The sequence below is a fragment of the Camelus ferus genome, chromosome X (genome assembly GCF_009834535.1).
Source record: "Camelus ferus isolate YT-003-E chromosome X, BCGSAC_Cfer_1.0, whole genome shotgun sequence".
In the NCBI taxonomy this organism is placed as follows: domain Eukaryota; kingdom Metazoa; phylum Chordata; class Mammalia; order Artiodactyla; family Camelidae; genus Camelus; species Camelus ferus.
The window spans coordinates 78769907-78783284 of NC_045732.1; positions in this window are offsets into that span (position 1 = coordinate 78769907).

Consider the following 13378-nt stretch of genomic DNA (forward strand, 5'->3'; position numbering starts at 1 on the left):
ATATGGGTGTACAAATATCTGTTCCAGTTCCTGCTTTCCAATATTTTGAGTATATTCCCTGAAGTTGAATTGATGGGTCATACATTCCTCTATGTTTAAGTTTTTGAGGAACTACTATATTGTTTTCCACAGTGGCTGCAACATTTTACTTTATTCTTTTACATGCAGAGTAATACCAGCAGTTTATGGATATACTGCATTTTATATATACACTCACCTGTTGATGAACTTTTTAATTCTTTCTAACTTTTGGTTATTGTGTACAATGCAGCTATGAATAATAATGTACAAGTTTTTGTTTTAACACCTGTTTTCAATTCTTCGGGCTCTATATCTAGGAGTGGAGTTTTGAACCATATGATAATTATAATTTAATCTTTTTAAGGAAATGCCAAAGTATTGTACATGTAAGGCTGTAGCATTTATCATTTCCACAAGCAGTGTTTAAGGGTTCCAATTTCTCTACATCATTGCCAACATTTTATTTTCAATTTTCTTCATTATAACCATTTTAGTGTATGTAAAGGGGTATTGTATTGTCATATTAATTTGCATTTCCCTCATAACTACTGATGTTTGATATCTTTTCATCAGCTTTTTGGACATTTGTTTATCTTATCTGGAGAATGGTCCATGCCAGTCCTTAGTCCATTTTAAAAACTGGCTTATTTGTCTTCTGGTTGATGATTTGTAAAAGTTCTTGATGTATTCTGTAGAACAGGCTCTTGTCAGATATATCATATGAAAACATTTTCTTCCATTCTGTGGGCTGTGTTTTCCCTTTCTGGATAGCATGTTTTGATACACAAAAGTTTTTAAAATTAAGGAAATACAATCTATTCTTTATTACATGGGTATTGTAAACTTCTGACTTTGCTTATTTGTAACTTTCCCCTACAGCGGTAAGAAACCTGGCTTTTGCTATTTGTCATTTATTGAATTCATTGCTTGCTCCATTGCGGAGTACAGATGTAGTAGTTTCAGTATTGTTAGCTACTACCACCATGGGAAATAACTTATAAAGTCCAGTATTTATATATGGTACAATTTGCCTTTGTTCTACAGATTCTGTTCTTGTCTATACTTAATTAGGTCAGGTATCTTTTACCCTACCATCAACAGTGAGGATTTTTTTTAAAATACATTTCTAAATCAATTAGATTCTTTGTCACACTCTCTATTCCATCCTGTGACATTCCCATATCCTAAAAAATAAATTGGAATATATTATGATTTACTTGTTGGGTTGTAAAAGTCCGTAAGTTTAGACCAATGCATAGTAGCAGATATTTATCACCAAAGTATAATATGGAACATTTTAACCCTCCACCCCATAACTTGTCTACCATCTCTGTTTTATCTGTTCCTGAATGTCAGTTAAATGGAGTCATACAGTGTGTAGCCTCCTCAGACTGAATTATTTCACTTAGCAATATACATGTAAGATTCCTTCCTGTTTTTTGCATAGATTGATGGTTTATTCCTTTCTATTTCTGAATAGTATTCCATTGCATGTGTATGGGAGGAAAAATAAGTTTCCATCTACCCTCCTAGGTTCTTAATTGATGATGCTCCTTCCATAATAAAAAAACATACATAGTTATACAGACAAATGCAAATAGATATATTGTTCTTTCCAAAATTTTAGACATAAATCTGTAAAACTGAGTAATACAAAAACAACCATTTATATAAAATAGTAAGCTCTAAATTGTCTTTCTGGCAGATGGACCAAAAAAGACTACTTGCTTAGTGAGATCTAAAGGTTTGTACTAATATTTGTGGAGAAGACTTTTAAATTTTTCATTTTCCCTGGTATATAATCTTATGGAGGCTGTAGACTAAATTCTGCACAAAGGAATATTTGAAAATATCTTGTGGCCATCTTGGTATATTTTAAAGCCAATCTAAGTGGATAAAATTTCCAGTTTTTCTACAAATAGCATTTTCCTTTCCAGTCTCAAGAAACAATTTCAGTGGACTAAGTTACTTTCTATGGCTGGATGTGCAAAGGAAGAAAGCATTAAGATTTTTGGTGGAGGGAGGGAGAAGGTTTTAATTGCACTTATCAGGTGAAGAAGTAAATGTCTCATATTTTATGACAGGAGGTAAGAAGCATAATTAAAATCAAGGCACCCTCAAGTTAGAGTTATTTCCTTGGATGTTTGCATTTAAAGACTTGGTTTTCAGGATCTGCAGGACACAGGTCTTGCTGGCCGAAGGGCCTTAGGATGGATGTAAGCATTTTAAAGAAGAAATTCTGGGGCACATTTCCTATTGTCAGAGATGTAGGGCAATTACTATTTAAGTTTTTTCTTCTTTCTTGAGTGTAGGACAGTTCTTTCTCTAATGCCCTGACAGGAGAAGAAAGTGGAGGTATTGATATCAGTAAGAAGGGTGGGTAGGGCTTTGAATTACTCCTGGAACCACATTACTGTTTCTCTATAGATGAGATTAGCAAAGCAAGGATGGTTGTTTTTACTTCTTCAGAGAACTGAATATCCTCTTCATTGATAACCTCAAGAGGCTGACCTGCCCATCCAATTTCACCATCTTGAATCTGCTTCTTTCTATCAAGGAGGTGATTTCCAACTAATATGCCAATCAAAAGATTCCCGTGTCCAGTTTTAGAGCTGTGTGCCCTTGTGATGTTTTCATAGATCCTTCCACAGAGGCTCTGCATACTCTCCCTCAGAGTGCATAGTTCCCTTTTAGCCCAGTTGGTCTTAGCAGAAGAGACTTCACAAATAGCTCATCTCAGGTCCTGGATATCAGTCCCTAGCTAGGCCAAGTTCTGAAAATGAGCATGAGGTTCAGGCAAAGGATCTGGCCATTTGCAATCTTGGTGAAGATTTTCTTCAGGGGGCCATCTGGAATATTACATGAGGACAGTATACATATGGGTAGGAGGGTTGATGATGTAAATGAATTTTAATTTTTGCTCAAAATCCAATTTCTGTCCTTGTGTTTTGCTAAGGAAGTGTTCTTAAGCTAGCCATGATAATCCTTTGTCTTTCTTTCAATTTGATCAGCTGAGAGGTTTCAATAAAATCTTTCTTTTAGAGTGAGAACCTTTCAAAGAAAAATCCTGGCAAATATTGTATTATCAGGTATTTGGCCAGGGCAACCAGTAAATTCTCCTGGCAGTATTAACCGCCCCCCCTTTTTCCTCCCAGGAGGTCTCCAAATGTATACATATTCCAAATGTGACTCAAAACAAATGAGACTTTTTATAGCTTAGCCATGGACAAAAAGATGTCACTAAAGAAGGTGAGAAAAGAGTAGTTCCCTATCATCCAGAAAGCCCAAAGAGCCCATGGAAATAAAGAGGAGAAGAACTAGAGAAAAGGTTTATTTCTGCAAACACAGGAGCCAACCAGAAAAGTAAATGCCATATTAAATGGTGAAAGTTAAAGACTTTTTATCAACCCTGCTTAATAGGGCAAAAGGAGAGGAGAGAATTGGCTTCTTTGGGAAGGGCAGACAGGTTTCTTCCAGAAAGACAAAAGGGTTCTTTGGAAAACAATGGGTTATAAGAAAGTTTGTGATAATGTTCATCAGAACACAGATGAGTGATCTTCGCAACTTCTTCAGGGTTATAAAACACCCCACAGAATGGATTTATGGTAGGTTTATGCTTGATCTCTCTCCTGGGACTAGAAGCCACCCTGATGAGGGAATTGATGGCTTTGGTCGTTTCCCAGAAGTTTTTGCTTTTATGCAGATAAGGGGAGATCCAAGAAGGCTTTTCTTCTGAATCTATTGAATCTCATGTAACTTCAGCTTACAGTGTCTTTATACTAAGCATGGGGTTATGCCTGGCTTTCCATACCTCAAACTTTGTCTTTTTCAAGATACCTTGATCTTTTCTGAGTCCCTTGCATTGAATTTTAGATTGCAATTTCTGCAAAACACCACCTGGGATTTAGGTAGGGATTCTTTTAATCCTTAGATCTATTCTTGGAGTTACTATTTTAGTAGAATTAAGTAGAATCTTAATTCTTAGTAGAATTAAGCCCTCTGCTCTTCTTAGTAGAATCTTAGTAAAATTTTATTAGTAGAATTAAGCCTCCTGCTCCATGAGTATGAGATTATTTTCTGTGAATTTAGGTCTTTCTTAATTTCTCTCAACATGACATCGTGGTTCTCAGTGTAAAAGTTTTATACTTCTTCCTTACCTTTATTGGATGCTGATTCAGAACATATACAACCTCCTGGAGAACCTCATACTGCCACATAACTGACTTGGAACTGATTTCTAAGAAGGTTTTGTTCTTTACTTGATTCTTAACCCCTTTAGAATTCATTCTTTTACTCTCATGCTTGTTGTCCTTGTAACAAATCGTTTAAAAACAAAAATGATGAACTTTACTCCACAGATGAGAAATAAATGGATCCCACTTAACATATGGTTTTAATCCTTTTAGAATTAGTAAAGTAATACAGACACATTATAAGAAACTGAAATATCATCTAAAGGAGAAGAGAAGAGATTTGCAAGTCCCACCTGCAGAGGTGACCACAATGAATGGTTTGGTGCACATCTCTCAGTCTCTGTCTCTCTCATTCTGTCTCTTTCTTTCTCTGTTTCTCTCTCACACACTCACAATCAGATTCATTTACATCTATGTTGATTTCACATCTATGCAGTCATACAGATGGGACCCTGGATGCAGATGGTGGGTCCACATGCTTCCACTCTGAGGGCTCCCCTGACATCAGGTAGAAGCCTTGCATCCACTTTTCCAGCTGCACAGCATTCATTCATCCACATGGACCAGAACTGATGGATCCCATCCCCTCTCCATGAACAATAGTGTTCTACCCAGTTCCCTACTCTTTCAACCAGTGCTGTGATGAACACCCTAGAAAAGACACCTTTGAGAAATTGTGCAAGAATTTTGGTAGGATCAGCTCTAAGAATCAGCACTGCTGGGAAAGGGATGCACCTGTGGAACTTTGATGCATACTGCACAGTGTTCTCCCAGAGAGAGGTGTCTGTTCACTCTACCCTCCAGGGGACCTGCTGGGGCCTCTGCCTACTCACATTGTCACCAGGGCTGGTTGTCGCCAGACTAAAAACTTGCCAGTGTGAGGGTGACCAATGCTGTCTCCATAATGTGTACATCTGCGTGCATCCATCCTGAGAGGTTGAGCATCTCTAACATACACTGGCTACCTGCATTGCCTCCCATTGGAACTGCATGTGTTTGTTCTGTTTCTGTTTAGAATACTAGGTTTTTTAGAGGTTTTTGGACCACAGGAATGTGGAACTTTTCTCCAACCTTGGGTTATGAGGAATGCTTTTTCTAGTTTGTGGTTTGTCTTTCCAGCTGTCTTTCTTGGGTTTTGTTTTTTGTTTGTGGTTGGTTTTGTTTTGCCACAGGAAGAGCTAAGCATCTCCATTCTGTCTTCTGGCTGTGATCTCACAGGTAGAACAGCAGTGTCTACCCCAAGATTATGCACATAGTTACTAAAAGGGCTTCATTTTATACATCTCATCTTTAATCCATTGGATTTCCCTTTCAAATAACAAAAATGCCATTTCAAGTAAAAGCAAAAAAAAAAAAAAAAATCACCAGCCCCCACTTACAATATGTGGGCAGACACAAAAAGCCACTCTTTGTATGATTTCATCTATAGGGAACATCCAGGATAGGTAAAGACACACAGAGAGAAAGAGGATTAGGGGTTGTCAGGGGCTAGGGGAGGGAGGAAGGGGAGTGTGTGCTTTGGATCCAGGTTTTTACTCTGAGGAAAGAAATAGTCTGAAACTAGACAACACAGCATTGTGAATGTATTTAATAATCCTGAATTGCACAATTTAAAAGAGAAAAATTCTAAATTTTATTACTGTAAATATAAAACATAAAAATAGATGACACCATAAATAACATGCAATTAAAAGAGGAAATTACAGAAAACCCAAACAAAAATAATGCCAGGGGAAGGGAAGTAAAGTTCAGGTAGGGGAGTGGGTTGGTTGTGAGAATTCGGAGATGACAGTGGTGGTTGTGGCTGAGACAGCTCAGCCCATGGGGGTGGTGATGTCTGAACTGGCTCTGAGTTACCTAGAGGTACAGGTGTAGGTGTAGGTACAGGAGGAGCTGCAGGAGGAGCTGCAGGAATGAGCTCAGGGTCTCCCAGCAGGGCTGGTGGAATATGACCCAGCTCTGGGTCTCCTGCAAGAGCAGATGCAGCTTCTATTTGCCAGCATGGTGTTTCGTCATCTCACTCTGCATCTCCTCCTGGATCTGGATCTTCCTTTCTTTTGTCCCTGGCATCTTCCCCTGCCCATAACTCCAGTGGATATATATCTGCTGAAAGTGGAGACAGCTTTAAGTCTTGTGGAATTTCTGGAGCTGTGAGAGAGGAAAAGTTTACCCATGGGCCTCCCTTTCCATGTGCCTTTTTAAGGACAGAAATCTTTCCAGAGCTTTCCAGAGAAGTCCCACCCAGGAAATAACAACAGGATGTATTCTGTGACTGCATCTCACCAGATGGGTGGTCTGAGGCCAGTCTGCCTTGGTCCCAATAGCAGCCTCTGGGGACTCCTCCCTATGTGGCCCAGCCCTCACCCCTCCCTCCCCCTACACACATGCACACACCCCCACCCCACCCTTCTCACCTTCAGGCCCTGCCTTGGTGGGCCCCAGGTCCTCCAGCTGACTTACAGGGAGGTTGACACCATGCTCCAGGTTGGAGCCAGGTGTGTTGCGTTGCCTGTCATCCCCAGGCAGGACCCTGGGTAGTGGCCTGGGTGGTGTTGGGCGGGAGGCCTTCCCCATCTCTGGGCCCTAGTTCTGGAGACCCCTCCCTGTCCACACTCACCCGGAGCTTGTACTGGCCCTCAGCCAGCCCCTCACCCAGGGAGATGGAGTGGTGTCCCCATCCACCAGCTCCTCTCTGACCTGTGGTGTGGGGCTCTACAGTGACAGTGACCAGCAGCCAGCCTGGCCTGGAGGTCTCAGATCCTTGCCCAGCCAGTATCACTGCTGCTTCTGCCCACTCAATCCTCTGCTGCCAGATCGGGCTCAGACCTTTGTCTGCTCAGATATTCACCCTTGAGGGAAGAGATGCACCAAGAGGGCTTGGGCTCAACCTCGGGCAGAAGGGCCATGCCCCCATTCTCCACATCCCAGCCAACCAGCTTTGATCTGGGTTGTGGACAGGATCAGCCCACCAGGCCTCTGAGCCTTCCTTAGCCAGCTCTTGCTTGAGGCAGGACCCCCCGACATGAATGCCCCACCTCCACAATCCAGGAAGGGCACGTAGGGCTACCCAAGTGGGATCCGAATGATGGCCCGGCCTGGGTGGGTCTGTCCTGGGCCTCCGTATGTTACCTTTGGGTCCCTCTGGGGAAATGGCCAAAGGTGTCTGGAGTGATACCTGACCCAATGTCAGTAAAGGCCCTCACTGTGGGTTTTCCTGAGGCCACAGCCTCAGGATATTGGGACACACAGAGTGTCTCCAACCAAGTGAGCTGGGTAGGGGGCTTTTCTAGAGAGTGGGTGCCTGGTGACCTAGGTTCCAGGTTCTGTTGGGCTCTATTGCTAGGGAAGTGAGGTCACTTCCTGGGGTTCTCTTACCCAAGCTTCCTCATTACACCAAGCTCCCCAAGGGCCCCCTCTGGGCTGCTGACTGCTCACCTCCCACCCCATGCCACCCATGCACAGTGACACCAAACCAGCCCACCCCCACGGCCCTGGGGAGGCCTGGGTGCAGCCAGGGCCCCAGCTCTGAGGACACAGCTGAGTTTAGCCCTGGCTCCCCCTCCTCAGCAGTGCTGTGACCCTGGACAAGCCATGTGCCTCTCAGGGTCTCCCCAATCCCCCATCTGCACGGTGGGGGTCATTCTGATCTCTGCTTCCTAGGGAAGCCATCAGGTCTATAGACCTAGAAACACCTACAGCCCCTTTAACACCCATGGACTGGCATCACAGGTAGCTCATGCACAGACTCAGCAAAGGAAGGATTTCATAGAGGGCTGGCATAGCACAGAACACAACCCACACAGGCCTGGGTCTGCTCTGGGGTCTGGAGAAAGTCATTCTCCTTGCTGCCTGCTTCCCAGTCCCTTCGTGGGCAGGTTGAAATTAAATACAATTCAGACATTGTCCACTTTGGCATACAGCCTTCCAGGTCCTGTTATGTTTGGACTCAGGTGCCAGTGTCTCATCTTGGCCTGTGTGGTGGGCTGCCTTACCATGGCTCCCTGTGTTCTTGCCTCCTGGGCACTTGTCCTTGTGTAATGCCCACACCCACACCTCCAGGGTGGATGGAACTTTTCCCTGGACTCCAACATGTAGACTGACTTAGGAAAACTGTGTGACTTCCACTCATTCCCAGCTCTTGTGTTAATTCTCTCTCTCTGTCTCTCAGTGGTTTTCTGTCTTTCTCTGTTTCTCTCTCTCCTTCTGCCACTCTATGTTTCTGTCTGTCTCTCTTTCTTGTATATATGTGCATTTATGTGTGTGTATTTTTAGGGCCCAGGGCAGGTCACTTCTAAAGATGCCTCAATAACATATTGATTATTTTGAATTCATGTTACTTAAGAAACAACCCGTGCAAAAGAGACACTCTCCACCTCCTCTCTGTCTCTCTGGAAGCAGGAAATAAATCTCCCCTATGACAGGTGCACCACCTGGGGAATGAAGGTGAGGGCTGAGGGCTGACGGCTGCAGACATGCTGGCTCCTGCAAATCAATTCATGTTGGGAACCTTCTGTTGTGACTGCTGAGGAGCCAGTTAGCTTTGCGATGACCAAAGCCAACTCCTCTCTTTGCTTATTTCTTAGAAAAGGCCTGAGCTACTACAGATTCTTGAGATTTCTTTGCACCTGGAATGACCAGTATCCTCCTCTCCGGCCAGAATACTTATACAGACACCTCCACTTGGAGAAATCTTTCACTTCATCCAGAAAATAAATAGCACCCAGCCCCAATGCCCAACAAACAAGGAAACAGATACTCAGCTGGTCTTGTACCCTATCCACTTCAGAGAGTCACTCTCTTAGAAATCCCTTAAGCTTAAGGACTTCCTGTTTCTCCCTTCTCTGGCACAATGCCACACCTGGATGAGCCCCATCTTAGCTTGCAGGATAGCACCACTCAGGTGAGCTGGAGACAACACCCCAAAGTGGGCCAGTGGTAGCACCGTACATTCACGATGTCCTGCACACCAAATCTGTCATGAACATGGTGGTCCAGAGACCAGGGATGTGCATGTGCCTCCAACGAAATCGTTGCTCCTGAGACCCCAGCATCTATCACCAACTTCTACATGTTCTTCTTACCTTCACTCTTCCTCTTTTCAGGTGATATCTTGCCAGATAGTTCATGAAGAAAATGGATCCCATCTGGCAAAAGCAGAATCATCTTCCCAACACATGAGAAAAGAGAAAGCATGGGCCCTCACCCATCTTGTCCCTGTCTGCCTGCCCAGCCCCGTCATGTCAGAAGAACGTGTCCCCCCTCCTGTGAGAGGCCAAACCCCAGGGACAGGACTCAGAGGTGAAGGAAGCCTGAGCATTGTTTACAGTTTCAGACAGTTTAGAAAGAAAACAGCAAAGAGAAAACAAACAACTCCATCTCCCCCAAAAGAGCAGGTGGAGAAGGATGTGCAGAGCTTTCCCCTCTGTCTTCCTGGAAGCAGGAGACAACACATCCATCCCCCACTCCCACCTCCCATGGAAGGCGTGCTCCCTCCTCCTGTTAGGAGAGTGACAGTGTTATCGTTCCACGGGGAAAGATGACAAAGAGAATTCTGTACACACAGACCTTGTTGACCATGATTCTCATCCTCCTCAGCCTTCCCACATAGTGCAGTTCTTTTCCCACAATCCCTTCTCTCTGTTCAACCCAACAGAAAAGCATTTAGATTTTGCTACTTCTCTGGGTGTTCCTTCACCTCCTTAGCAGGACGCTCTGTGTCAGGTAAAACTCAGGGGTAATAAATGTGTATGCTTCTCTCCTGTGAATCTGTCTCATGTGCATTTAATTCGCAGGACGAGCTGTCAGCTCTGCGAGGGTGGAGGGATGGTTTTGTCTCGGCGACATCTTTCTTACTGGCATCTTTGAAATTAACCTCTTTCCTTGGCTTGACTCCTCGAGATGCCAACATGCTCTCAGTGACCTTTCAGGAACTCTGTGAACATGGCCTGGGTCTTTCAAGATGAAACACATTCTTATATGCAATCCAGCCCTCCAACTCCTTGATATTAATGGACCCAAATGATTCAAATGCTTAAATCTACACAGAAACCTGCACCAGGACATTTAGGGCAGCTTTCTTCATATCTTCCAGAAAGTTGAAAGCAACCAAGATGTCCTTCAGGAGGTGAATGGACACATAGATTGGGCTACATGCATGCAACAGAATATTCCTCAGCACCAAAAATAAATGAGAGACATATAGAGCCATGGGGAGACAGGTGGAGCACCTTAAATGCCTGTTACTCACTAAGAGAAGCCAATCTGGAAAGGGGACACATCTTAGGATCCCAACTACATATGACATTGGAGAAAAGGCAAACCATGGATAGGGTGAAAAGATCAGTGCATTTCCAGGGGTTTGCCTTGGGATGGAGGGGTTAGGGGGTGATAAATTGGTAGAGCACAGTGGATTTTTAAGGCAGTGAAACTATGAGGTGTGATACTTTCATGGTGAGATACATTTGTCAGAACCCATAGATTGTACATCACCAGGAGTGAACCCTGATGTAAACTCTGGACCCTGGTGATCATGATGTGTCCATGTAGATCCAGCAGTCATGGCCAACACACAGAATGTTGATAGGATAGTTGGGGGCAGGAGGCTCTGAGCACCTGTGTGTGTGTCTGGGGTTGTGGGGTGGGATGGGGGAGCAGCAAGAGCTGAGCAGGGGACATATGGGACCGCTCTGTACTCTGCCCAATTTTGTTGTGAGATCAAAACTGCTTAAAAAAATAAAGCCTATTTAAACAAAGAAACACACACTCCAGTAGTATCCCATGGCTGCTCCTCTTCAAGTCCTCAATTTGTCCAGGTCACATGAGAGTGGAATTTCAGATGACATCATTTTTCTCAACCTGCATCCTTCTAAAGTTTTACTTGACATTTGCTTTTTATCTCATTACACTCTTTTTTAAAAGATAGTAGTTTTTCTTCTTTTTAAAAAAATCGATGTATAAGTTACAGGCAGTATTATATTAGTTTTCTGGTATACAACATAGTGATTTGGTATTTCTGTACATGACAAAATGATCACCGAGGTGAGTCTAGTTATCACTGGTCACCATACAATGTCAGCACAGTGTTATGGACCCTATTCTGTATGCTGTGCATCACATCCCCATGACATTTGTTTTATGGCTGGAAGTTTGTACCTTTCAATCTTTCTCACCTGTTGCACTCATGCCCCCAGCTCTCTCTTCTCTGCAGCCACCAGCATATTCTTGGGATCTATGAGTCCATTTCTGTTTTCCTCTTTGTTCATTTGTTGTGCTGTGTAGATTCTACATAAAAGTGACACCATAAGATATCTCTCCCTGTCTTGATATATCTCACTTAACATTATACCCTATAGGTCCATTCATGTGGTCCCAAGATTTCTTTTTTTTTTTTAGCTGAGTCATTTTCCATTTTGTGTGTGTGTAAAAAAAAAAAAAATATATATATATATATATATATATATATAGAGAGAGAGAGAGAGAGAGAGAGAGAGAGAGAGAGAGAGAGAGAGGGAGGGAGGGAGAGAGAGAGACCCGAGTGTAGTTCCTGCATCATATGGTAGTTCTATTTTCAATTTTTTGAGGAACCTTCATACTGTTTGCCATAGTGGCTGTAACAATGGATGTTTCTAACAAAAGTTCATGGGGGTTTCCTTTTATCCACATCCTCACCAGTGCTTATCATTTGTTGTCTTTTGGATGATAGCCATTCTTTCAGGTGTGGAGAGATCATCTCATTGTGGTTTTTATGTGCATTTCTTTGATGATGAGTAATATTGATCACCTTTTCATGTGTCTTTTGGCCATCTGTGTATATTCTGTGGGAAAACGTTCAGTCTTCTGCCAATTTTTTAATTAGGTTTTTGGTGGTTGAGTTGTGTGAGTTTTTTGTTGGCCTATTTTGGATATGAACCCCTTTCAGATGAATTTTTTGCAAATATTTTCTTACACTCAGTAGGCTGTCTTTTCATTTTGTGAATGGTTTCTTTTGTTGTTCTAAAGCTTTCCAGTTGGATGGAATCCCATTGGTTTAATTTGCTTTTGTTTTCCTTGCTTGAGGAGACAGATCCAAAAGAATATTGCTAAGACTGATGCCTGTACTGTCTGTGTTTTCTTCTAGGAGTTTTTATGGCTTTAGGTCCTATATTGAAGTAATTGATTCACTTTGAGGTTATTTTTGTAGATGGTATGAGAAAGGATTCCAGTTTGATTCTTGTGCATGTAACTGTCTAGTTTTCCCAAAACTACTTATGGAAGATGCTATCTTTTCCCCATTGTATATTCTCACCTCCTTTGTCATAGATGAATTGACCACACAAACATGGGTTTATTTCTGGATGCTGAATTCTGTTCTATGTATTTATGTATATTTCTTTTGTGCCAATACCATACTGTGTAGATGATTCTAGATTTGTAGTAGAGTTTGGCATCAGGGAACATGTAGTAGAATTTGACACCAAGGAGTGTGATATGAAAGGTTTGTGCTTCTTTCTTAAGATTGTATGGATTGTTCACATTCACACACAGTTTAGAATTCTTTGTTCTGGTTCTCTGAAGAATTCCATTGGTGTTTTGCTAGAATTGGCATCAAATCTCTAGATTGCCTTGGAGCATGGGATCCTTTTCATAATATGATTTCTTCCAATCCATGAGCACAGTATATCTTTCCATTGTTTGTGTTATCTTCAATTTCTTTTATCAATTCCTTCCAGTTTTCTGAGTACAGGTCTTTACTTCCTGGGTTAGATATACTCCTAGGTATTTTAGTTTTGTTAAGCTCATTGTCAATAAGGTTGTTTTCTTAAATTCTCATTTGCTAGTTTGTTGTGAGTGTATAGAAATGCAACTAATTTCTGTAGACTAATTTTGTATCCTACAACTTAATTGAATTTTCTGATGAGTTCTATCTGGTTTTCTGTGTCATCTTCAGGATTTTCTATACAGAGTATCATGCCATCTACAAACAGTGACAAATTTACTTTTTCCTCTGCCATCAGGTTTCTTTTCTTTTTTTCATCTATTTACTATGGCTAGGACTCCATAGACCCCGTCAAATGAAAGTGGCGAGAAGGGTCAGGGCTAGTTAGGTTTAAGTATAACTGGCCATCTTCCCCTTCCTCCCTATCCATCTATCTGAAGCCTCCAGGAAGGACAGGACCAGTCCTGGG